The 25,748-nt window shown below is 43.1% G+C and overlaps 1 protein-coding gene across 1 annotated transcript in view; it reads right to left on the reverse strand.

The window, feature by feature from the left end:
* Window positions 1–25,748, reverse strand: part of LOC126456960 (globin-1) — a 289,698-nt gene that overhangs the window by 162,836 nt on the left and 101,114 nt on the right. The window contains exon 2 of the mRNA XM_050092895.1: window positions 5,350–5,437. The gene's annotated coding sequence lies outside the window, so the exon portion shown is untranslated. The remainder of the gene's footprint in view (window positions 1–5,349; window positions 5,438–25,748) is intronic.

Genomic DNA, 25,748 nt, shown 5'->3' on the forward strand with positions numbered 1-25,748 from the left:
TTGTTTAACTCTTCTTTTGGAAGGGATTGTAAGTAGCTTGTGGTGAAGCAACTCTATCATAGACGCTGTTTGCAAAGCTGGTCGCAGGCGTTTCGCTCTGAGTAAGAAACAGCTTCCAAAAAACATGGCAGACGGTTCCTTTACACTGAAAGCTGTCTGTATGAATCCCAACAGTTGCTCAGCGCGTAATGTGGCATAAAATAAGTAGACTGCCGACTATGTGCTACATCTTGAAAGTGACTTGCTACCTGCTGTAAGGTGAAAGAGACCAAATCTTCGCAACTCATGAGATTTTCTGGCGATAGTTCTCCAAGACAATGTGACCTGCCATGTGTTGCAGAACATTCTCTGGGAGTTGTTGTGAGGTAGCAGCATCGTTCTCTCTCTCTCTCTCTCTGATCCTGCGCTGTTTTCATGATTGGGTAAAAATTATGTTATTATAAATATGTCGGCGTGCACCCTTCCCGTCGCCACAGTCATCAAGTTAACATGTTGTTGTTGTTGTCGTCTTCAGTCCTGAGACTGGTTTGATGCAGTTCTCCATGCTACTCTATCCTGTGCAAGCTTCTTCATCTCCCAGTACCTACTGCAACCTACATCCTTTTGAATCTGCCTAGTGTATTCATCTCTTGGTCTCCCCCTACGATTTTTACCCTCCACGCTGCCCTCCAATACTAAATTGGTGATCCCTTGATGCCTCAGAACATGTCCTACAAACCGATCCCTTCTTCTGGTCAAGTTGTGCCATAAACTCCTCTTCTCCCCAATCCTATTCAGTACCTCTTCATTAGTTATGCGATCTACCCATTTAATCTTCAGCATTCTTCTGTAGCACCACATTTCGAAAGCTTCTATTCTCTTCTTGTCCAAACTATTTACCGTCCATGTTTCACTTCCATACATGGCTACACTCCATACAAATACTTTCATAAATGACTTCCTGACACTTAAATCTATACTCGATGTTAACAAATTTCTCTTCTTCAGAAACGCTTTCCTTGCCATTGCCAGTCTACATTTTATATCCTCTCTACTTCGACCATCATCAGTTATTTTGCTCCCCAAATAGCAAAACTCCTTTACTACTTTAAGTGCCTCATTTCCTAATCTAATACCCTCAACATCACCCGACTTAATTCGACTACATTCCATTATCCTCGTTTTGCTTTTGTTGATGTTCATCTTATATCCTCCCTTCAAGACACCATCCATTCCGTTCAACTGCTCTTCCAAGTCCTTTGCTGTCTCTGACAGAATTACAATGTCATCAGCGAACCTCAAAGTTTTTATTTCTTCTCCCTGGATTTTAATACCTACTCCGAATTTTTCTTTTGTTTGCTTTACTGCTTGCCCAACCACTGCTTCCCTTTCATGGCCCTCGAGTCTTATAACTGCCATCTGGTTTCTGTACAAATTGTAAATAGCCTTTCGCTCCCAGTATTTTACCCCTGCCACCTATAGAATTTGAAAGAGAGTATTCCAGTCAACATTGTCAAAAGCTTTCTCTAAGTCTACAAATGCTAGAAACGTAGGTTTGCCTTTCCTTAATCTTTCTTCTAAGATAAGTCGTAGTGTCAGTATTGCCTCACGTGTTCCAATATTTCTACGGAATCCAAACTGATCTTCCCCGAGGTCGGCTTCTACTAGTTTTTCCATTCGTCTGTAAAGAATTCGTGTTAGTATTTTGCAGCTGTGGCTTATTAAACTGATTGTTCGGTAATTCTCACATCTGTCAACTCCTGCTTTCTTTGGGATTGGAATTATTATATTCTTCTTGAAGTCTGAGGGTATTTCGCCTGTTTCATACATCTTGCTCACCAGATGGTAGAGTTTTGTCAGGACTGGCTCTCCCAAGGCCGTCAGTAGTTCCAATGGAATGTTGTCTACGCCGGGGCCTTGTTTCGACTCAGGTCTGTCAGTGCTCTGTCAAATTCTTCACGCAGTATCGTATCTCCCATTTCATCTTCATCTACATCCTCTTCCATTTCCATAATATTGTCCTCAAGTACATCGCCCTTGTATAGACCCTCTATATACTCATTCCATCTTTCTGCTTTCCCTTCTTTGCTTAGAACTGGGTTTCCATCTGAGCTCTTGATGTTCATACAAGTGGTTCTCTTATCTCCAAAGGTCTCTTTAATTTTCCTGTAGGCAGTATCTATCTTACCCCTAGTGAGATAAGCCTCGACATCCTTACATCTGTCCTCTAGCCATCCCCGCTTAGCCATTTTGCACTTCCTGTCGATCTCATTTTTGAGACGTTTGTATTCGTTTTTGGCTGCTTCATTTACTGCATTTTTATATTTTCTCCTTTCATCAATTAAATTCAATATTTCTTCTGTTACCCAAGGATTTCTACTAGCCCTCGTCTTTTTACCTACTTGATCCTCTGCTGCCTTCACTACTACATCCCTCAAAGCTACCCATTCTTCTTCTACTGTATTTCTTTCCCCCATTCCTGTCAATTGTTCCCTTATGCTCTCCCTGAAACTCTGTGCAACCTCTGGTTCTTTCAGTTTATCCAGGTCCCATCTCCTTAAATTCCCAACTTTTTGTAGTTTCTTCAGTTTTAATCTACAGGTCATAACCAATAGATTGTGGTCAGAGTCCGCATCTGCCCCTGGAAATGTCTTACAATTTAAAACCTGGTTCCTAAATCTCTGTCTTACCATTATATAATCTATGTGATACCTTTTTGTATCTCCAGGATTCTTCCATGTATACAACCTTCTATCATGATTCTTAAACCAAGTGTTAGCTATGATTAAGTTGTCCTCTGTGCAAAATTCTACCAGGCGGCTTCCTCTTTCATATCTTAGCCCCAATCCATATTCACTTACTACGTTTCCTTCTCTCCCTTTTCCTACACTCGAATTCCAGTCACCCATGGCTATTAAATTTTCGTCTCCCTTCACTACCTGAATAATTTCTTTTATTTCATCATACATTTCTTCAATTTCTTCGTCATCTGCAGAGCTAGTTGGCATATAAACTTGTACTACTGTAGTAGGTGTGGGCTTCGTATCTATCTTGGCCACAATAATGCGTTCACTAAGCTGTTTGTAGTAGCTTACCCGCGTTTCTATTTTCCTATTCATTATTGAACTTACTCCTGCATTACCCGTATTTGACTTTGTGTTTATAACCCTGTAGTCACCTGACCAGAAGTCTTGTTCCTCCTGCCACCGAACTTCACTAATTCCCACTATATCTAACTTTAACCTATCCATTTCCCTTTTAAAATTTTCTAACCTACCTGCCCGATTAAGGGACCTGACATTCCACGCTCCGATCCGTAGAACGCCAGTTTTCTTTCTCCTGATAACGACGTCCTCTTGAGTAGTCCCCGCCCGGAGATCCGAATGGGGGACTATTTTACCTCCGGAATATTTTACCCAAGAGGACGCCATCATCATTTAATCATACAGTAAAGCTGCATGCCCTCGGGAAAAATTACGGCCGTAGTTTCCCCTTGCTTTCAGCCGTTCGCAGTACCAGCACAGCAAGGCCGTTTTGGTTATTGTTACAAGGCCAGATCAGTCAATCATCCAGACTGTTGCCCTTGCAACTACTGAAAAGGTTGCTGCCCCTCTTCAGGAACCACACGTTCGTCTGGCCTCTCAACAGATACCCCTCCGTTGTGGTTGTACCTACGGTACGGCTATCTGTATCGCTGAGGCACGCAAGCCTCCCCACCAACGTCAAGGTCCATGGTTCATAAGGGACAGAAATGACGTGCGCCATCTATATGTGAATAGTGCTGACTTTGGTCTGTGTGTTATCGCCTAAGGGTAACATCATATTTTCTTAGGCGAAGTTTGAGAAGTAGCCCAGCATTTGACTAAACCAGCTTGGAAAACCATCTTTACATCACACTCATGTTTTTTCCTGTGTAAAAGACTAGCAACGGTTAATTCGCCGGTGTTGGCATATCCATGTTATTTTATCCGCCATTTTGCGACTGCTGCTTGTGCCGAATTATCCTTTAGGGAAAAATGGTTCCGTAACATCCCAAGCCTGTTTTTCATTTACATCTACATCTAAGTATACTTCTATATGACTGCTGTGCAATTCACAGTGCCTGGCAAAGGTTTCATCGTACCACCTTCAGACTATTTCTCTACCGTTCCACTCACGAACGGCGCGAGGGAGAAAGGAAAACTTACATTTCTCCCTACGAGCTCTAATTTCTCTTATTTCATTACGATTGTTCTTTCCCCCTAAGCAGGTTGGCGTCAATAAAAATTTTCTCATTCTGAGGAGAAAACTGGTGTTTGAAATTTTGTGAAAAAATCTCGCCGAAAGGAAAAACGCCTTTGTTTAAATGACGGCCACACTAACTCGCTTATCCTATCCGCGACACTATCGCTCCCCTATTTCGCGATAATACAATCCGAACTGCCCTTCTTTCGACTTTTCCAATGTCCTCCGTTAATTTTTCTTTTCATGTTTCATCGCACAAGTGGCAAAACAGATGTGATTTAAGAGTCTGTGACAATTTTTGTGCGCTTTATTCCAATATACATCTAGACTGCATCTTAGTTAAACACATTTACATAACGTCTTTTGGCACGCAGCCATAATCAGACGCAAATCCAAATCAGCACTGAACACCTAGTTTCAAGTCAGAACGGTACCATTCGTGTCACAAACGAGCGATATTAATTGGTATAAAAAGTCTAACTGCTTTAGTTCGTGAGCGAGAGAGAGGGAATTCAATTAGTCACTTCGATGTCCCATACACGGAATATTACAGTTGTTGGCCATCGGGCAAAAGCGTGAAAGACATGTTAACTGATACGTCACTGCTTGAAAGTTGACAATCCAGTAATTATTTTCCATTATATTTGATGCACTTCATCCGGCCGGGTAGCCGTGTGCGTTAGCACGCCGCTTCCGGGACGAGGAGTTGCGCCGGTTCCGGATCGATTGTGCCCGGCGAATGAACGACGAGGGTCGGTGTGCCGGCAAGCCTGGATGTGGATTTCAGGCGGTTTTCCACATTCCACTATGTGAATATTGGTCTGGTACCCAAGTCTCACCTCATTTACACGTTTCGCAGACATTTAGAAAACTTTCGCTCACTTGCACACGAACAACACTACATGCAAGCATTCCATCCCAGGAAGTCATAGGAAGGGCGTCTGGCCACCTCTTAAACCATGCAAAATCCGTATATAACCATGCCGACCCTGCGCTGACGTGGGACGAAGCAAAAAAAGACGTTTGTTGCTCTTCGCTGTGAGTGTAAATGAAGACGCAGAAGATTACAACAACTGAACTACTTTTTATTAGGCATAAATGACAGACGTTCCGCTTGAGTGCATAGCTTAAACTTTCGTTACTTACCAGGTTCGTGAAGTCTTTGTGACGAAAGATAAGTAGCGGCGATAAACGAAATGTTCTCGAGGAGAACTTGGGCTGGACCACTGGGAATCTGAAACGAAAATAACTTCGTGAAAACGTTTATAATTACAGGCACTACATAAAAGGGTGACTGAAAACAAAATTTAAGAAGTAGAACATCGGGTGTCAATTAAAGATAATGTTCTTTGTTTCTACGAATCTGGAAGAGGTACAATAACAGGATAATTTGGCACTGTTTTAAAAATTGAGAGGTCCATTAAAATCATTATTTTAAGTACCACAAAGTTTCAATAGTATCTCTCGTCCGGCAGTTCTCAAAGAATTAGTACGTGACGCAGTCTGGTACTTTTAAACAGGAGCTGTGCTTCCTGTACTCCCACCATCCGAGTCGCAACTATTCTCTGATTCTTCTGGCAGAGCATCCAAATTCTGACAGTTTCTTTCACTTGGTGCTCACTGTAAGCATGACGAAATTAAAGCAGGATCACGACTTACACTTTCGCGGGCACTTCTTCAGTTACATAAAGACGTCTGAAAAACACGGAGACCGATGACCACAGCAGTTAAGTCACATAGTGCTCAGAGCCATTTGAACCAAAAACACGGAGGTCACTAGCGATAGAACAATTTCTCAGTTGGAGAAAACTGAAAATGTAACCAGCTATGTCTTACGAAAGCATCCTGCCACCCGTCTAAAGTAATGTAGAAAGACATAAAAATTTAAATTTTCGAAATGAAAATTTGAAACTGGCGCCCTCTGCTACGAAGGAAGTAAGGTTTAGACATTGATTTGAGAGGGAGTATTTGTTCTGTTTAAGGAGAATGAAGGATGAAATTGCCCTTTTTTGAAACAATCATGTAAGCATTCTTCTGGAACGATCTAGGAAACCAAGTAAATCACAGATCTAGATGAGTGGGTGAGTATTTGTACTTCTGCTGTCTGAACGGTCGAGAAAGTATGCAAATACATGTGTCTGCTTGCTAGTTTGTCAATTTTCATGCAACGTAGGCTATTCTATACCAAGGGACTGACTGCTCGTTTGCTTGACGTGTATGTAAAGCTTTAGCCATTATTATAGTTCGCTCGGAGACTGAAGCGCCTAGAACCGCTCAGCCACGCCGGTCGGCTAAGCAGTAGGAGATTTTTTAACTGTTCTGTTACCTCGACCACCTAATTCGCGAGACCCACTGGAGAGTATTATGGTCCACTAAACGACGCTAATGCAACATGAGAAGAAGGCGATCACGACATTCATGAGGCCTTTTCGAAAATCAAATCTACAAAAAATAAAAAATACCAGTTTCAGACCACGACTAAGAGAAATCATTCTAGTCTCGTTCCAAAAACGAAAGACCGTCGAATTGGTACTTCGAACTGTAAACAGCGATTACCCATCTGCTTTTTTGATAATTGTGGTTGCTTGCTTTATTGCAGCTTGAACGTTTTACAAACTCCGCGAATAAATGACACAAACCGAAATATACTATCGAAAGCTGTGCCTCTTTAACCACATTCCCGAATCTTTCATCACTGGCCTACAGAAAACCACTCTACGACCTTATAGCCAATAACAAAAGCTATCCGCCTGCACGAAAGCAATCTCAGGAAGTATCGATTTGCCTATAAATGTCGACAAGGGCGATAACCATTTTCACACGCGCTCGCACACATACACGTGCTGGAGGATGCACGTCGTAAGCTTTCCAGTACGGTGTCATCGCAGGGGCTTCCATGTTATACGGACTCTGTCAAGCGCACGCTCTCATACCATCACACGAGTCCCCTTATTCCTGACGATACCCCAATCGCTTAAGACTCCTTAATATTATTATTGTTAAATGAGACTGTGATCGTTAGTTGAAACGTATATAAGGAACTTCTATCGTGGAATGCCAGTGAATCGACATGTTGGGTGACAGAGTAGCTACAATCTGCGACACCGCGCTTTGTACTACATCGGGGACGAAGTGGATGCTCTATATTCTTAGGACAATTAGACAGCAAATAAAGTAATTATAAGGCATTTTTGGAAGCCTGTTTTGCAGCTCCAAAGCATTGCGTTATTTCTTTGGTTCTCTGCCTTCTCCCCTCTCTCCAATCGATAATCTGCATCTGATTATCGTGGAAGCCTTTAAAGGTGTCCATCAGTGATCTGTACTTTGATCGGTTAGAATTGCCTTCCTGATGCAATTCAATACTCAGGAGCCCCTTCCTTACTGCCTTGAGTCACTTAACATAACTTCAGGTCTGCTGTTCAGTACATTAAAAATGTGCTTCATTAGTCGGGTCGCATCTGTCCCGTACGGAAGTACGTAGATTTTTGGTCGTCGTTTCCTTATTGACTTCATCCCTTGTTCATTACTCCTACGTCACTCTCCTCTTCCTCGTAGTCTATACTGTCCGACTGTTATTTTTTTACTTTGCTTGAATCATCAGTCTTCTGACTAGTTTGATGCTGCCCGCCACGAATTCCTCTCCTGTGTCACTCTTCAACTCAGAGTAGCACTTGCAATTATCTGCTGGATGTATTCCAATCTCTGTCTTCATCTACAGTTTCTACCCTCTGCAACTCCCTGTAGTACCATTGAAGTTATTCCCTGATATCTTAACAGATAACCTATCATTCTGTCCCTTCTCCTTGTCAGTGTTTTCCACATTCCCTTGCCTCTCCGATTCTGCGCAGAACTTCGTCATTCCTTACCTTATCAGCACAGCTAATTTTCAACATTCGTTTGTAGCACCACATCTCAAATACTTCGATTCTCTTCTGTTCTGATTTTCCCTCAGTCCATGTTTCACTAGCATACTTGTTATCAAAGGACAATTATTTTCCGAAGTATTTTTCGCTCAAACTTCTGGGTTTTCTCAATTCAGTATTTCCTGTCCTCCTGGGGCGCTCACTTGCGTACAGACCTTAGGGGGTGATCACCATGTTATAGTGCCTGAGTTTAGCTTTTATTGAGATTTCCTTCGTCCTGTATGGAACATGCGTTCCACGAAAAGCAGCTGCCATCTTCTCTCTTCCGCTTTCGTTGGCCTTCTTTCACTAGTTTTCATCTGTACTATTGCACCAAGCTATCTCAAACTGTCCACTCTTTTTGTTTTGCCGCAGTCTGTTTTAGGTGATAAGGTGCTGTTCTTCTGTTGTGTATGTGCTTTGTTTTCTCCAAAGAAATAAGTAGGCCAGCTTTTTCTGCTTATCCATTCAGCGTGATGATTCTGTTCCACAGCAGTCTCTTGTGTTCCTTGACTGGATCCCAGGTCACTGGCGAATGCAAGGCAGTTGACCCTTCAGTAGGCCTTTCCCGGCTAATTCCTTTTCCCATTCTCGGATTATCTTCTCTAACATGCAGTTGAAGATAAAAACCGGTTTCAGCTAAAAACTCTTTGAAGATTTCTCTTGAAACTTACTTTTCAATGTGTCCGCGTTGGAATTTGCTTGATAATTCCTAATGTTTTTGAGCCCACTCCAGATTCTATTAATATGTCAAACAATACTCGACCGAATAGTAGCTTAAGTCGACGAAGACCAGTACTAGGTCCCCAGAGCTGCGTATTACAAAAAGTATCAAGTATTTCACGACTTTGAGTCTACGGGGCTCTTCTGCAATCTTTCGAAACATCTTCTGCCGATGTTGCGACAGACATTCGTTGTCCATTCGAAGAAAGTGTTTGACCCATATTCGCTTGTATTCTTCGATTCTAGTACTGAGTAGATACTGAATTCGCTTCTTATGTCTTCATATTGGATGGAATCTAATTTTCTACCACCTTTGATGTAGAAACTTCTTCTCTGTGGCTTGGATTGGGATGCTGTCTTTGGCATTCGGGACCCATATTTCGCAGCTATAGTTAAACGCTGGGACTTCCAATATATTTTAAAATTTCATTTGCCTGTTCATGTGACAGGTTTTAGACACTGCTATAAACTATTACACAAAAAAAGGGTTACCCCTGTGCATGTGTGATAATCTACATCTATATACACAGCCATGTTGTACAAATCACTGTGAAGTGGGTGGCAAGGGTACTTACCACTGCACCAGCTATTAGGGCTGCTTCCCGTTCCAATCACGTACGGAGTGCGCGAAAAATGATTGTTTAAACGCCTCTCTGCGTTCTGCAATTTGTCTAATCTTGTTCTCGAGAACCCTAGGCGACCGATACATAAGGAGTATTAGTGTATTTCTAGATACATAATCAGGAGTCTGCCAGTTCTCCACCATCTCCGTGACATTCTCCCATGGGTCAAACTAGCATGTGGCCATTCGTGGTGCCCCTCTTCGTATACGTTCAACATCCCCTGTTAATCATATTTGGTAGCGGTTCCCTCGGAATTTTGTTACCAATCTCCTTCATAGACTGCATGCATTTCCCTAGCATTCTACCAATGAAACGAAGTCTGCCACCTGCTTTACCTACGATTAAGCCCATGTGATTGTATCATTTCGTACCCCTGTAAGCTGTTACACTCATGTGATCGTATGAGTTCATCGATTCCAATTCTGATTCTTTGATATTGTAGTCATAGGATGCTACTTTTTTGTGGAGTGCACACTTTTATACATCTGGAGATTTAAAGCAAGTTGCCTAACTTTCCACCATTTTGGAATCTTATCCATATCCAGCATTTTTCAAAAAGTAAGTTACAGACACCCAGAATGAGATTTTCACTCTGCAGCGGAGTGTGCGCTGATATGAAACTTCCTGGCAGATTAATACTGTGTGCCGGAGCGAGACTCGAACTCGGGACCTTTGCCTTTCGCGGGCTAAATTATAGACACCCAGAATGAGATTTTCACTCTGCAGCGGAGTGTGCGCTGATATGAAACTTCCTGGCAGATTAAAACTGTGTGCCGGACCGAGACTCAAACTCGGGACCTTTGCCTTTCGCGGGCAAGTGTTCTACCAGATCTCGGTCCGGCACACAGTTTTAATCTGTCAGGAAGTTTCATATCAGCGCACACTCAGCTGCAGAATGAAAACCTCATTCTGGAAACATCCCCCAGGCTGTGGCTAAGCCATGTCTCCGCCATATCCTTTCTTTCAGGAGTGCTAGTTCTGCAGTGTTCGCAGGAGAGCTTCTGTAAAGTTTGGAAGGTAGGAGACGAGATACTGGCAGAAGTAAAGCTGTGATGACGGGGCGTGAGTCGTGCTTGGGTAGCTCAGTTGGTAGAGCACTTGCCCGCGAAAGGCAAAGGTCCCGAGTTCGAGTCTTGGTCCAGCACACAGTTTTAATCTACCAGGAAGTTTCAAATTATAGATAACTGCATCATCTGTGAAAATTCTGATGTTACTACTGCTACTGCCTCCAAGGTCATAAACATTCAACATGAACAGCAAGTGTCACAACATACTCCCCTAGGCACAACTAAAGCTATCTGTACATCTGTGACCGAATCTCCATTCATGCCTCGTTCTTCCTATCAAGAGATCCTTAATCCAGTCACAAACATGCATGATGCCCCATATGATCGTACTTTCGATAGAAAACGTAGGTGTGTTACTGAGCCAAATGGATTCCGGAAATCAGGAGATACTGTATCTACCTGAGTGCCTTGATCCGTAGCTTTCAGGATGCCATGTGAGAAAAGTGCGAGTTGAATTTCGCAATGCTTCCCACGAAGAGCGTTAAAGTAGTTACCAAGATCTATGACCATACTCTGTGGATGGATCATCAACGTCAAGAATAATCAGACTCGCACAGAAGGATTTATGTACTCGTTTTTCCCGCGTGCTCCTAGGGAGTGGAATAGTAGAGAAATAACTTGAAGGTGGTCCGGTGAATCCTCTGCCAGGCTCTTAACTGTGAATTGCAGAGTAATCACGTAAATGTACATGTAGGTATAGGCATAAATAAGAATAACGAACATACCTATGTTTCACAAGAGAGAATTTTACGAGAAGGTAACACTGACCATTCTTACGTTACCGTTTGGTTCAAATGGCTCTGAGCACTATGGGACTTAACAGCTGTGGTCATCAGTCCCCTAGAACTTAGAACTACGTAAACCTAACTAACCTAAGGACATCACACACATCCATGACCGAGGCAGGATTCGAACCTGCGACCGTAGCAGTCGCGCGGTTCCGGACTGCGCGCCTAGAACCGCTAGACCACCGCGGCCGCCCTACGTTACCGTTTGTTTTTGGGCGAGAGAAGCCTAGTCAGATGTGCATCAAACGACGAGACAGAATTTTGTGAGAAGGTAACACTGACCATTCTTACGTTACTGTTTGTTTTTGGGCGAGAGAAGCCTAGTCAGATGTACATCAAACGATGAGGTGTTTATGGCTGAGCAGTAAGACAGCCGTAAGAGCGACAAAAACGGAGGCCACTCAATCTTCCAGTGGCAGCAAATGGTTGTGGGGCCTTTGGATGGAGCAAGTGAATCAACTACCACCGGAGTGTTGAGGTGAACTGCATATGCAGAGACGAAAGCATACACGACAAGAGGTCATCAACCAAGAATAAACAGGCGCGGAAAGCAACTGTTTTTGAAATCTGAGACTGCTGAATAGAATGAGCGAAAACACCGGTGAGTTAATACCCCACACGTGTCAACATGATTCGATTATCAGCTTCTGCAGTGACAACCCAATGTGAGTTACAATAACTGAAGATTCACAGCTGGGTGGCAAACATGTTATCGCCATTTACAACTTAGTAGCACTACGTAGGGAAGTGTTTAGACGTACTCATCAATAAGGCCAACTGCGATCCCTGCAACACAGCACCGTGGTAGAAGAACGTGAAACGTTGAAGAAGAACACTCCAGAAAATTACCTCTGAAATGACTGTTAGACTCATACCAATACAAATTAACGAGTTGTGACGACAATGCTGTTTCCTGTCGATTCACCCTGTGAGTGATAATGTTAACAGTTCAACCAGAACGAATCTTTCAGTCTGCACGGAAGTGTGCGCTGTTTTGGAACTTCATACATTATTAGAACTGCGTACTGCACTTGGAATCGAACCTGAAGCCTTGTCTTTCATCGCAAATGTGTTTACCGACTGAGCTATCGCCTTTGTTTATTTCTATTATTTACACAAAGGAAAGAATTAATTAATTAAAAAACTGAAGTTGTAAACAAAGTAGAGACAGTACCAATGTACAGCTATGTATCCCCAAGAATATTGAAAAAAAAAGACCATATGGATTTTTACTGCTTCTTGCAGAACATTTGCGCTACTCCTTTTTCTTCTGCCCCCGCTCCGCATCTTCGCAGGCTGCGCGCTCTTATTCACGGATTTAAGGAGGGGGGGGGGGGGGGGGGAGGGGGCGGATTCTGCAGAACATATGAACATATTTTATATGGTGTGTTGTATTGTTGATATATTGTATCAGCTGCTTTTAAATGTAAATTAGTGAAGTTAAACAGCAGAATTGCAACAGTTGCCACTAAGCACAACTAACGACCAACGTTAACAGATTCACTTTGGCCAACAACACTTTCCCACTTCGCAAACTTCAAAGTTTTCGTGAATACCCAGCGGGACTAGCATCCCTAGAAGAACGAATACTGTGCGGTAATTGTTTTGGGTCAGCCTTCTGGTCTGTTTCCGTAAAGAATCTTCCACTCTGCGACGCACTGTGTGCTGTCTTGAAGCTTCCTGTGTATTTAAATCTGCCAGCATTGCACCTCCACACGCTTCACTTGCTATTCCATCTACATTTTTACTAATTCCCTCCACTGAAACACAAAATTCCATTACTCCATAGTAACAGAACTCTCCTCGCCCTCTTCTTGCCATGGCTCACTTTTTCTCACACTTTCCTCCCTCTCTTTCAAACAGCTTCGTTTGGGGCCCTCTTTTCTATACCTTCTACCTGACATTGTTTTCAGAACAATGTCCACCAAAAAAACCCTCGTCATCTAGTACTGACTTCTTTTTCAAAACAAATCCAATTTTTCTTCTATTCCTAATCCCTAGTAGTCCCAAGTCTTGCTCCACCATAATCGCCAACAGTGACATACACCAGTGGAAGATATGTTTTATTTACATATTCATAAAAAATATGTTTTACGGAAAACTCAAAGATATCGATATACGAGGGTTGGAACTTAAATAGTGGCAACTATTTATTCACAACCGATACAAAAAAGTTACATGTTTGCACCTGTTACTGTCTTTCAAAGTAGTCACCAGCGTTGTGTAGAAACCGTTGCCAGCGATGGGGAAGGCGCAGTATACCGTTAGCAGAGCCTGTTCTGTTGATGGTGCGAATGGAGCGGTCTACTGCCTGTCGAATCTCTGGAACAGTTCTGAAGCGAATACCACGAAGTGGTTCCTTCATCTTCGATATCAAATAAAAGTCACAAGAACTAAGTCCGGAGAGTATGGTGGATGGTACAGTACTTCCCAGTCCCATCGAACGAACAGAGCAGCCACAGCTTGCGCTGTATACGCCCGTGCATTTTCGTGCAAGATGATGGGTGGGTTGCGCAGGAAGTGCCGCCGATTCTTTCGCAAAGCTGGTCACAGGTGATGCTCCAAAAAGAACAGTAATACTATGCACTGACCGTCTGCCGTGGAGGAACGTAATGCGTTAGGGTAACACCGTCACAGTCGTACACGAGAACCACCATAAGTTTAGACCGCTCCATTCACACCATCAACAGAACAGGCTCTGCTAACGGTATACTACGCCTTCCACATCGCTGGTAACGGGTTCTACACAACGCTGGTGGCTACTTTGAAGGACAGTAACAGGTGCAAACATGTAACTCTTTTGCATCGGTTGTGAATAAATAGTTGCCACTATTTAACTTCTAACCCTCGTATATAACTTAGAAACCATATATAATTTAACATGTTTTATTGTCTTTAAATCATGTTTATATATTTTAAATCTTGCTGGGGGAAGAGAGGATGTGCTACCGCTAGTAACCCCCCTCCCCAAACACAACTCGGTGTGGTGTCGTTTGGCACACAGATTAGTTCTACAATGGTTGTGAATCACGGTGAATGCGACTTGGATGGTACAAAAATGGTTCAAATGGCTCTGAGCACTATGGGACTTAACATCTGAGGTCATCAGTCCCCTAGAACTTACAACTACTTAAACCTAACTAAGGACATCGCACACATCCATGCCCGAAGCAGGATTCGAACCTGCGACCGTAGCAGTCGCGCGGTTCCGGACTGCAGCACCTAGAACCGCGTGACCACCGCGGTCTGCGAAGTGCGACTTGGACTTACATGTAAATATATGGACTCGGTCTTGGACTTAGTACTGTACTTGTTTCGTAACAGTGGACTATACTGAGGTGACGAAAGTCATCAAATATCTCACGAAATAAGCGGCAAACGAAAAAACTACAAAGAACGAAACTTGTCTAGCTTGAAGGGGGAAACCAGATGGCGCTATGGTTGGCCCGCTAGAAGGCGCTGCCATAGGTCAAACGGATATCAACTGCGTTTTTTAGTAGGAATCCCCATTTTTATTACATATTCAGGTAGTACGTAAAGAAATATGAATGTTTTAGTTGGCCCACTTTTTTCGCCTTGTGATAGATGGCGCAGTAATAGCCACAAACATATTGCTCACAATTTTAGACGAACAGTTGGTAACAGGTAGGTTTTTTAAATTAAATACGGAACGTAGGTACGTTTGAACATTTTATTTACGTTGTTCCAATGTGATACATGTACCTTTGGGAACTTATCATGTCCGAGAACGCGCGCTGTTACAGCGTGATTACCTGTAAATACCACATTAATGTAATAAATGCTCAAAATGATGTCCGTGAACCTCAATGCATTTGGCAATAAGTGTAACGACATTCCTCTCAACAGCGAGTAGTTCGCCTTCCGTAATGTTCGCACATACATTGACAATGTGCTGACGAATGTTGTCAGGCGTTGTCGGTGGATCACGATAGCAAATATCCTTCAACTTTCCCACAGAAAGAAATCCGGGGACGTCAGATCCGGTGAACGTGCGGGCCATGGTATGGTGCTCCGACGACCAATCCACCTGTCATGAAGTATGCTATTAAATACCGCTTCAACCGCACGCGAGCTATGTGCCAGACATCCATCATGTTGAAAGTACATCGCCATTCTGTCATGCCGTGAAACTTCTTGTAGTAACATCGGTAGAACATTACATAGGAAATCAGCATACATTGCACCATTTAGACTGCCATCGATAAAATAGGGGCCAATTATCCTTCCTCCCATAATGCCGCACCATACATTAACCCGCCAAGATCGCTGATGTTCCACTTGTCGCAGCCATCTTGGATTTTCCGTTGCGCAGTAGTGCATATTATGCCGGTTTACGTTACCGCTGTTGGTGAATAACGCTTCGTCGCTAAATAGAACGCGTGAAAAAAATCTGTCATCGTCCCGTAATTTCTCTTGTGCCCAGTGGCAGAACTGTACACGACGTTCAAAGTCGTTGCCATCCAATTCCTGGTGTATAGGAACATGGTACTGGTGCAATCGATGTTGACGTAGCATTCTCAACACCGACGTTATTTAGATTCCCGATTCTCGCGGAGTTGGTCTGCTACTGATGTGCGGATTAGCCGCGACAGCAGCAACACCTACTTGGGCATCTTCATTTGTTGCAGGTCGTGGTTGACGTTTCACATGTGGTTTAACACTTCCTGTTTCCTTAAATAACGTAACTATCCGGCCAACGGTCAGGGCACTTGGATGATGTCGTCCAGGATACCGAGCAGCATAAATAGCACACGCCCGTTGGGCATTTTGATCACAATAGCCATACATCAACAAGATATCGACCTTTTCCGCAACTGGTAAACGGTCCATTTTAACACGGGTAATGTATCACGAAGCAAATACCGTCCGCACTGGCGGAATGTTACGTGATACCACGTACTTATACATTTGTGACTATTACAGCGCCATCTATCACAAAGCGAAAAAAGTGGTCCAACTAAAATATTCATATTTCTTTACATACTACACGAATATGTAATAAAAAATGGCGGTTCCTATTTTAAAAAAAAATATCCGTTTGACATATGGCAGCGCCATCTAGCGGGCCAACCATAGCACCATCTGGTTTCCCCCTTCAAGCTAGACGAGATTCGTTCTTTGTAGTTTTTTCGTTTGATGCTTATTTCGTGAGGTATTTGGCCCGGTCACTATCAATGGACCACCCTGTATACAGGGCGTTACAAAAAGGTACGGCCAAACTTTCAGGAAACATTCTTCACACACAAATAAAGAAATGATGTTATATGGACATGTGTCCGGAAACGCTTAATTTCCATTTTGAGCTCATTTTAGTTTCGTCAGTATGTCCTGTAGTTCCTCGATTCAGCGCCATGATTTCGTACGGGATACTCTACCTGTGCTGCTAGAACATGTGCCTTTACAAGTACAACATGTGGTTCATGCACGATGGAGCTCCTGCACATTTTAGTCGAAGTGTTGGTACGCTTTTCAACAACAGATTCGGTGACCGATGGATTAGTAGAGGCGGACAAATTCCATGGCCTCCACGCTCTCCTGACCTCAACCCTCTTGACTTTTATTTATGGGGACATTTGAAAGCTCTTGTCTACGCAACCCCGGTACCAAATGTAGAGACTCTTCGTGCTCGCATTGTGGACGGCTGTGATAGAATATGCCATTCTCCACGGTTGCATCAGCGCATCCGGGATTCCTTGCGACGGAGGGTGGATGCACGTATCCTCGCTAACGGGGGGACATTTTGAACATTTCCTGTAACAAGGTGTTTGAAGTCACGCTGATACGTTCTGTTGCTGTGTGTTTCCATTCCATGATTAATGTGATTTGAAGTGAAGTAATAAAATGAGCTCTAACATGGAAAGTAAGCGTTTCCGGACACATGTCCAAATAACATATTTTCTTTCTTTGTGTGTGAGGAATGTTTCCTGAAAGTTTGGCCGTACCTTTTTGTAACACCCTGTATATGGTGGTAGTAAAAGGGCGGTGCATTGGCGGAGCTGTCATTTGGACTCGTGAGGTTCACGTGAAAAGGTTTCCGAGGTGATTATGGGCGCATGACGGTAATAAAGACTTTGAAAGCAGAATGGAACATTTCATTTCGGAAATCGTTGGAGAACTGAGTATTCCGAGATCCACAGTGTGAAGAGAGAGCCGAGAATATCAAATTTCAGGCATTACCTCTCACCACAGACAACGCAGTGGCCGACGGTCTTCTCTTAACAACCGAGAGCAGCGGCGTATGCGTAGAGTTGTCGGTACTAACAGACAAGCAGCTTCCTGCTGTTAGCAGAAATCAATATTGGACGTGAGACGAACGTATCCTTTACGATAGTGCGGTGAAATTTGGCGTTAATGGCCTATGCAGCTACGTCCGTCGCTAGTGCCTTTTCTAACAGCACGGCGTCGCCTGCAGCGTCTCTTGGGGGCTCGTGACCATCTCGGTTGGATTCTAGACGACTAGAAAACCGTAGCCTGGTCAGATGAGTCGCGATTTCAATTGGTTTAAGGTGACGGTAGGGTTAGAGTGTTGTGTAGACCCCACGAAGCCATGGACCCAAGTTGTCAACGAAGCATTCTGCAATTTGGTGGTGGTTCCATAATGGTGTGGGCTGTGTTTACATGGAATGGACTTCTTCCTCTGGTCCAACTGAACAGATTATTGACTGTAAATGTTTATGTCCGGCTACTTGGAGACCATTTCCAGCCATTCATGTTCCGAACCAACGATGTCAAGTCACCGGTCCACAAATGTTCGCGATCGATTTGAAGAAAATGCTGCACAATTCGAGCGATTGATTTGGCCACTTACATCGCCCGACTTGAATCCCATCGAATACTTATGGAACATAATTGAGAGGTCAGTTCGTGCTCAAAAATCCTGCTCCGGCAACATTTACGCAGTTTGGACGACTGTAGAGGCAGGAAGGCTCATATTTCTGTACGAGACTTCCAACGGCTTGTTAAGTCCCTGCATCGTCGAGTTGTTGCACTACTCCGGGAAAAAGGCTGTCCAACGGGTCAAATTAATATTGGCCTGGTGTTAAGTATATCTCTGGCTTTGCCTGTGATGGTTGCGTTCACAACCTAGGATTGACTAATCACGATCTACTTTATTGCATCACTCTAGCTTGATGTAATCCGCTGTGTTTCATTAATGAATGCAATACCAAAATTTGCTGTCCCTTACATGTGACTTTGTGAGACATTCGCTCCTCTGATTTCTCTGTACTTTCGCTTTATGGGTGTCTTGTAAAACACATTTATGCAAACCGTAAGTCGAACAGTTAACAAGGCCTTTTTCTGTTATCAACAAATAATTTGAATTTGACGTATTTTAGAGAAATATTTCTTATAGCCGTACCTTCTTGGAAGCAGTTTATGTGATCAGTTTGTAGGGTTATTCTGCAAAATAACAAGCACCACATTCCACAAAAATTCGACTGTATCTCAACACTCATCAGTTTCAGTATATGCAATGCCGTGCACACGCTTTTCATTACTAGAATGTCACCTTACCAGTTTTTTAAGTAGTTACGGAATGAATGGGAGAAAGAGTAGAGGAGACAGAGGGACGAGTGTGGGGTGGAGAGAAATGGAGAGAGATAATATTGGTGGTTAATCACTTTTATTTTAACTAATATCTGTTTGACGTTGAGTAAAAAGCTGACAAATACCACCAAGCACGAGAGAATCGATTCCCTTCACAATTCCGTAAGGGAATGCCCTGATCACAAGCAAGAACACAAACAAAGCGCCGTCCTTCCTTCTGCATTTATAATGGATAAACGTATTGAAGTTCTAGGACGTTCTTAGACATGAATAAAAGCATCCTTTATTTAGAATCCGTAAGCCAGAATAACCTGTCCAATACAGAATTTTAAATACACACCTACTCCAATCAGAATGCTGCTATGTACAAAACAATGAATAATATTACTACTGATTCCTGATTTTATTTTTTTATGGACATCGTATTCTTCTCTCTTTGGGATTTTCCTTTATCTTTTTCCGGCCAATGTCATCATTTTGTCGATCTCTGACGCTGTGATGGTCAGTAGACGGCATGAAAGCTACTTGTAGAGATGAATTACCAAAATAGTGAACCCGTGCCATAATAATGATTATAGGACTACCGAACGAAGAGACGCATCACCAAAATAGTCAACACGTTCCATAGCTAATAATTATACGGTATAAAAGTAACTGAGCTGAATCACATAGGGAAGGTAACCAATGCTGAAAGTTCGATAACAGTGCAGTTTTAATTGTATCTTTCTGCTTTTGAAATAAAGGATGCTTCCAATAAGCAGTGGTGTAAGCATTTATGTGGACGACCTCAACAAGATGCTGAGTTCAGTTGCCAGTGCAGAGACTCTGCCCGCATCGAATTAACCATCACATCACGCACAAAATTACAGGAAAGAACCCGTACCACAGCGGAACCTGTTTCTTTTAACACACATAAATTAAGTCCTGATATAAAAATCACTTTAAATAACACAAAAAGTAGACCAACGGCGAATAAAACCGCGAACCATTGGAATACAGGCCTGACAGTCAATCGGATGTCCAATACAGAAAACAAGAGCTGCAAATTTCGTTTGACTGTAAACTCCGAGCCAGGCGTAATACTGAAAAAAACAAATCAGATATAGAAATATACTTTTAATTAGTTTCAGATATACTCTCTGAAGTTGGTTTCGCCCAATACTGACCACACTAAATGTCTATATTTTCAAACCTGAACATTATGATACACTTCCACTGGTTTTCTTTAGACCTGCTCAGATTCAGAGGTGGATTCTTGCATCTTTCCTCAGTGCCATGAGTCAAGTGTGAAGCTACATCCCTTCAATTGTTGTGTGTGCCTTGGAGGCTAATGTAATGATGTGTCTTTTTTTTTGGGGGGGGGGGGGGGGGAGGGAGGGAGGCGTCGTTTGGAAACGAAAAACAGAAACAGTGTGAAATCTGGTGCTACCAGATAGGATGCTAGTCTGCAATAGTACCAAGGTGAGTGCCGAGCAAGTTTCTCCTCAGTCGGACAGATAGTCATCAAGCATGTGTCAATGAGACCCTCCCTAGTGATATTGGACCCTGGAGCAAGATATCGATGGTCAGGGACTGTTCCCTTTCGTATCAAACACTTATGATAAAAATTTCTTTCACTATCCACCTACGAGCTGACTGCTTACAAGTCGCTTACCACTGTACCGGCATGCGTTAGTGACTTCCGTTTTGATACTGGATTCCCATGTACCGGAAAATAATAACTCCTTTTCAAAAACAGATGACAATACGGGTCTCCCGAATGACCCCACTGGTCGTGCTCAGTTTCTAAAGTATACATCGAAGTATTTTCCATATGCTATCAGGACCCAATACAGCCCAGTAAGAACATCGCCATTTCGAAACGCATTATATGGCTCTGAGCACTATGCGACTTAACTTCTGAGGTCATCAGTCGCCTAGACCTTAGAACTAATTAAACCTAACTAGCCTAAGGACATCACACACATCCATGCCCGAGGCAGGATTCGAACCTGCGACCGTAGTGGTCGCTCGGTTCCAGACTGTAGCGTCTAGAACCGCACGGCCACTCCGGCCGGCGAAATGCATTATATCGTCTCCCTTCCGGATACTTTGCTTTTAAATGTATATTACTATTATTATTGTTTATTTATTTATTGGCTGAGCATGGGAACTGACAGTAACGTCGTTATCGTCATATAAGCAAGAAAAGTATCGTATTTGGGGTATCCCTCATCTCGCTGTCACTCTTATGTGTGTAGTGACTGTTCTTTCTCACATGTCCGAAAGAACAAATACCACACATTGATTAATCTGCGGCCGTTTACATACCTGATGAAAGAGAAAGACCTAAGTCAGCCTCATAAAGGTATTGAAACATTTCAATGGCGACAAGTGAAAATTTGGGCCGGACCAGGACTCGAATTCGGATTTCCCGCTTTACGCTAGCGGTCGCCTTAGCCACTTCAGCTACCCTAGCATGCTGAAATTCTCAATTTGCTTCCATGTCCACCATCCTCATTGCTCGCAGCATCTCGCATGATTTCCTCAAGAGGTCGGACCTAGGGTGCATCCACACGGAAGGTATATTATGAAACGCCGTCAAGACAAATAGATATTTCTATAACAATGAAGCGACAGAGAAACTGGTATAGGCAAGCGTTTTCAAATACAGAGGTACGTAACAGGCAGAATACGGCGCTGCGGTCGACAAAGCCTGTAAAAGACAAGTGTCTGGCGCAGTTGTTAGATCGCTTACTGCTGCTACAGTGGCAGGCAATTAAGATTTAAGTGAGTTTGAGCGTGGTGATATAGTCGGTGCACGAGCGGTGGAACACAGCATCTCCAAGGTAGCGATGAGTGGGGAATTTCCCGTACGACCCTTCCACGAGTGTACCTCGAATATCAGGAATCCGGTAAAACGTCAAATCTCTGACATCGCTGCGACCGGAAAAAGATCCTGCATGAACGAGACCAACGACGACTGAAGAGAATCGTTCAACGTGACAGAACTGCAACCCTTCCGTAAATTGCTGCAGATTTCGATGCTGGGCCGTCAACAAGTTCAAAAAATGGCTCTGAGCACTATGGGACTCAACTGCCGTGGTCATTAGTCCCCTAGAACTTAGAACTAGTTAAACCTAACTAACCTAAGGACATCACAAACATCCATGCCCGAGGCAGGATTCGAACCTGCGACCGTAGCGGTCTTGCGGTTCCAGACTGCAGCGCCTTTAACCGCACGGCCACTTCGGCCGGCCGTCAACAAGTGTCAACGTGCGAACCATTCAACGAAACATCATCGATATGGGCTTTCGGAGCCGTGGGCCCTCTCGTATACCCTTGATGATCGCACGACACAAAGCTTTACGCCTCGCCTGGGCCTGTCAACTCCGATATTGGACTGTAGATGACTGGAAACAGGTTGCCTGGTCTGACAAGTCTCATTTCAAATTGCATCGAGGGGATGGACGAGTACGGGTGTGGAGACATCCTCATGAACCGATGGACCCTGCATGTCAGCAGGGGACTGTTCAGGCTGGTGTAGACTCTGTAATGGTGTGGGGCGTGTGCAGTTGGGGAGTGATGTGGGTCCCCTGATATGTCTAGATACGACTCTGACAGGTGACACGTACGTGAGCATCCTGTCTGATCAGCTGCATCCGCCGGCCCCTGTGGCCGAGTGGTTCTAGGCGCTTCAGTCCCGAACCGCGCGACTGCTACGGTCGCAGGTTCGAATCCTGCCTTGGGCATGGATGTGTGTGATGTCCTTAGGTTAGTGACCTCAGATCTTAAGTCCCATAGTGCTCAGAGCCATATGAACCATTTTGAATCAGCTGCATCCATTCATGTTCATTGTGCATTCCGACATTTCCAGCAGGACAATGCGACAACCTACTCGTCCATAATAGCTACAGAGTGACTCCAGGAACACTGATCTGAGCTTAAACACTTCTGCTGGCCACCAGACTTCCCAGATATGAACATTATTAAGCATATCTGGGATGGCTTGCAATGTGCTGTTCAGAAGAGATCTCCAACTCTTACAGATTTATTGACAGCCCTGCAGCCCTCCAGCACTACTTCAAACTTTAGTCATGTCTATGCCACGTCGTGTTGCGGCACTTCTGCTTGCTTGCGGGGGGGGGGGGGGGGGGGGGGCACAGGATATTAGACTGTTGTACCAGTTTATTTGACTCTTCAGTGTCTGGCCTTTCGAAGACGTCGACCGTGAAGCGTGCTTGGATTGCTGACGCGTTAAGGCAACCACTCATGAACAGCGAGAAACCCTTGTTCGAGTTCTGGTCCGGCACAAGTTTCCACTTGTCGGCACTGAATTATTTCACTACCTTCATGTCTTCATGTGGTTGACATCGGTATTCACCTTTCATCAGATATTTATTTTTGTCCAGAAGCAAAATAAAAAATACATCATGCAAATGTTGTTTAGCTACCAGAGGAACATTAACCAGCATGGCTGCCTTAGTTGTAACTTCGTTCGTTGTGATGCTATGGAAAGCAGCACGCCTTAATAGCATCATATATTTTTTGGTTCGGTAACCCACTTCCTTTCCCCAAGTCCTGTTCAAAAACGTATCACAGTGTACCATTCACATAAACATGACGATATTAAAACCGCAACCAAAAGTGACTTTGACGTTCCTGTAATAATGCAAGTACCTGGGGTAATGTAACTCATCAGCTTGCTGGAGTTGGCAGTAAACAAACGGAAACACAACGAAAATGAACACCAATAATTTAATCAACCGTACTCAGTTGAAGGTTTGGGTGAGTACAATGCACACGAACGAGGAGAAGATAGAAATGCTACTCATCAATGGCAAATGCAAATGTAAGTTAGCATTTTCCTTGTGTTTCCATCTGTTTACTATCAACTCCAGCAAGTGGATGAGTTACGTTACCTCGGGTGCTTAGAATGAGTGCTAGTATAAGGAAGTTAAAAACGGTTTTGCGTTACGTTTTTAATATTGTCGCGTTATTTGGATGATACACTACGATGCGTTTTTGAAGAGGTCTTGATGAGAGGAAGTGGTTCATCGGACAAAAATTAAAGGTGCTATTTAAAGAATAGCTGTTTAAATCTTGGTAACGAATAACGAGAAAGGCAATCATTTTCGTTTTAATATTCCCCTGGTAGCTAAACTATATTTGCTTCATACATTTTTTTTTTCTTCTGGACAAAATTCGTTTGAGGAGGATCAAGACTAATAGATACCATGTATACTTCTACAATGCATTACGCTACAGTGTTACCTGACGCGAAATTGTAACACCTGCATAAATATTTTTTTTTCAGTACTTCACTTGTCCATTCCTTAGTCTACATACGGCAGAATACCTTGCTTTTTCCACGGAACATTTGTACGCAAGTTGCTCTGCTGATAACGTACGGAAGCCTGTAATTTCCTCCGACGATCAAGGAATTGAAACCTACGAGTACAGTCGTAATGGACGATCGTGCAGCAATGTGGCCTTGAAGGGCGCTGTTTCCCAGAAAGTGACTCCCGTAATGAGGTTATGCCGTGACGAACCAGAATACTGGTGTTTCGCCTGCATGGAGGGCGTAGGAACATCTTCTGCACGTACTCTCTCGCCGTCTTCTCAGTACTTTCCAGACTTTTTCGATAATTCATAACCGGCGATGGCGTGACACGGTTCAGTCAGGTGAGTTCTGTGGCCTGACGAAGCGGCCCGTCGAGAATGCAGACAAGGAAGGCGTTGTGACCAGCCGAAGACTAGAAATCAATGTCGTATCAGATACTTTCCAGGAATCTCGACTGCTGCATCGGCTTGCCGGATAACATACACAAAGATGATACAGTAGAAAAATATGTAATTTTCAAATGAAGGTTCCCATATGTATATACACTGCCGGAAAAAAATGTGTGACGGTGCGTCACACAAATATTGACATTTTTAGCGGTTGTACATCGTAATTTACGTATTTTATGAATATAATTAGTGTAAAAGATATAGTAAATGTTCTTGAAACAACTGATATGCAGCGATAGCATCTTTATTTAATGTCTATGAAAATAAAAAAGGATCGAAAGAGACGCGATTCTACGGCGGAGGAGGAAGGACGTATTTTGTGGGACACACACTGTTTTGTTTCGCTATACGGAAGGCAGCCATTGAGCGGCTACACATATTTTATGTAAGTTATTCGTATTTCTGCTTAAATAAACTCGTTATTATGATTAAAAAATGAATTTATTTGTAATAGTTGTCACCTCAAATGCTCGCAGTGGCTAACTATTTTTAATAAGCATTTTTTCAATAATTTGCGCTGCGAGAACCTCATCTTCTTATGCAGCCTCTGGTCGGCCATTACGCGGCGAAGTATTAATTTATTTTTCAATGTTAACAGTAACTGTAAATGCGAGAGATTTCGTTATAAGAACCTTTTTAAATTTCAACAGATAATTAATTTACGTTAAAGTTCATGTTTTTAAACTATACAGATTCCATGAGTTCAGTAAGTTTTATCTTGGCCGCTCCACGGCAACAATCGAAATTCTCTCAAGCCTTGCTTTGTAATCAATAAATAGAAATTAACAAAATTACATTCAATTCAGTTAACGGCAACTATATTTTAGTCATCACGTTCAAAATCTAAAGTTTGTACATGAATAACAGCGGCCCTTCAAGAACCCGTTTCATATTTACTTATGCACGTAAGTAAAAGTGATAAGAAAAGACAATATCCCTGAGAGAAAAATTATGCTGATAAATTAAAAATAAAAATATATAAAATATATGTGTAATAATTTTTTTGTATGTGACGTAACGAATACCAACGGACGTCACAAGTGACGTCACGAATGACAACAACAAGAAAGAGCTGTGTCACATAAACAGCATATTTCTACA

Source organism: Schistocerca serialis, chromosome 2 (genome assembly GCF_023864345.2).
Source record: "Schistocerca serialis cubense isolate TAMUIC-IGC-003099 chromosome 2, iqSchSeri2.2, whole genome shotgun sequence".
In the NCBI taxonomy this organism is placed as follows: Eukaryota; Metazoa; Arthropoda; class Insecta; order Orthoptera; family Acrididae; genus Schistocerca; species Schistocerca serialis.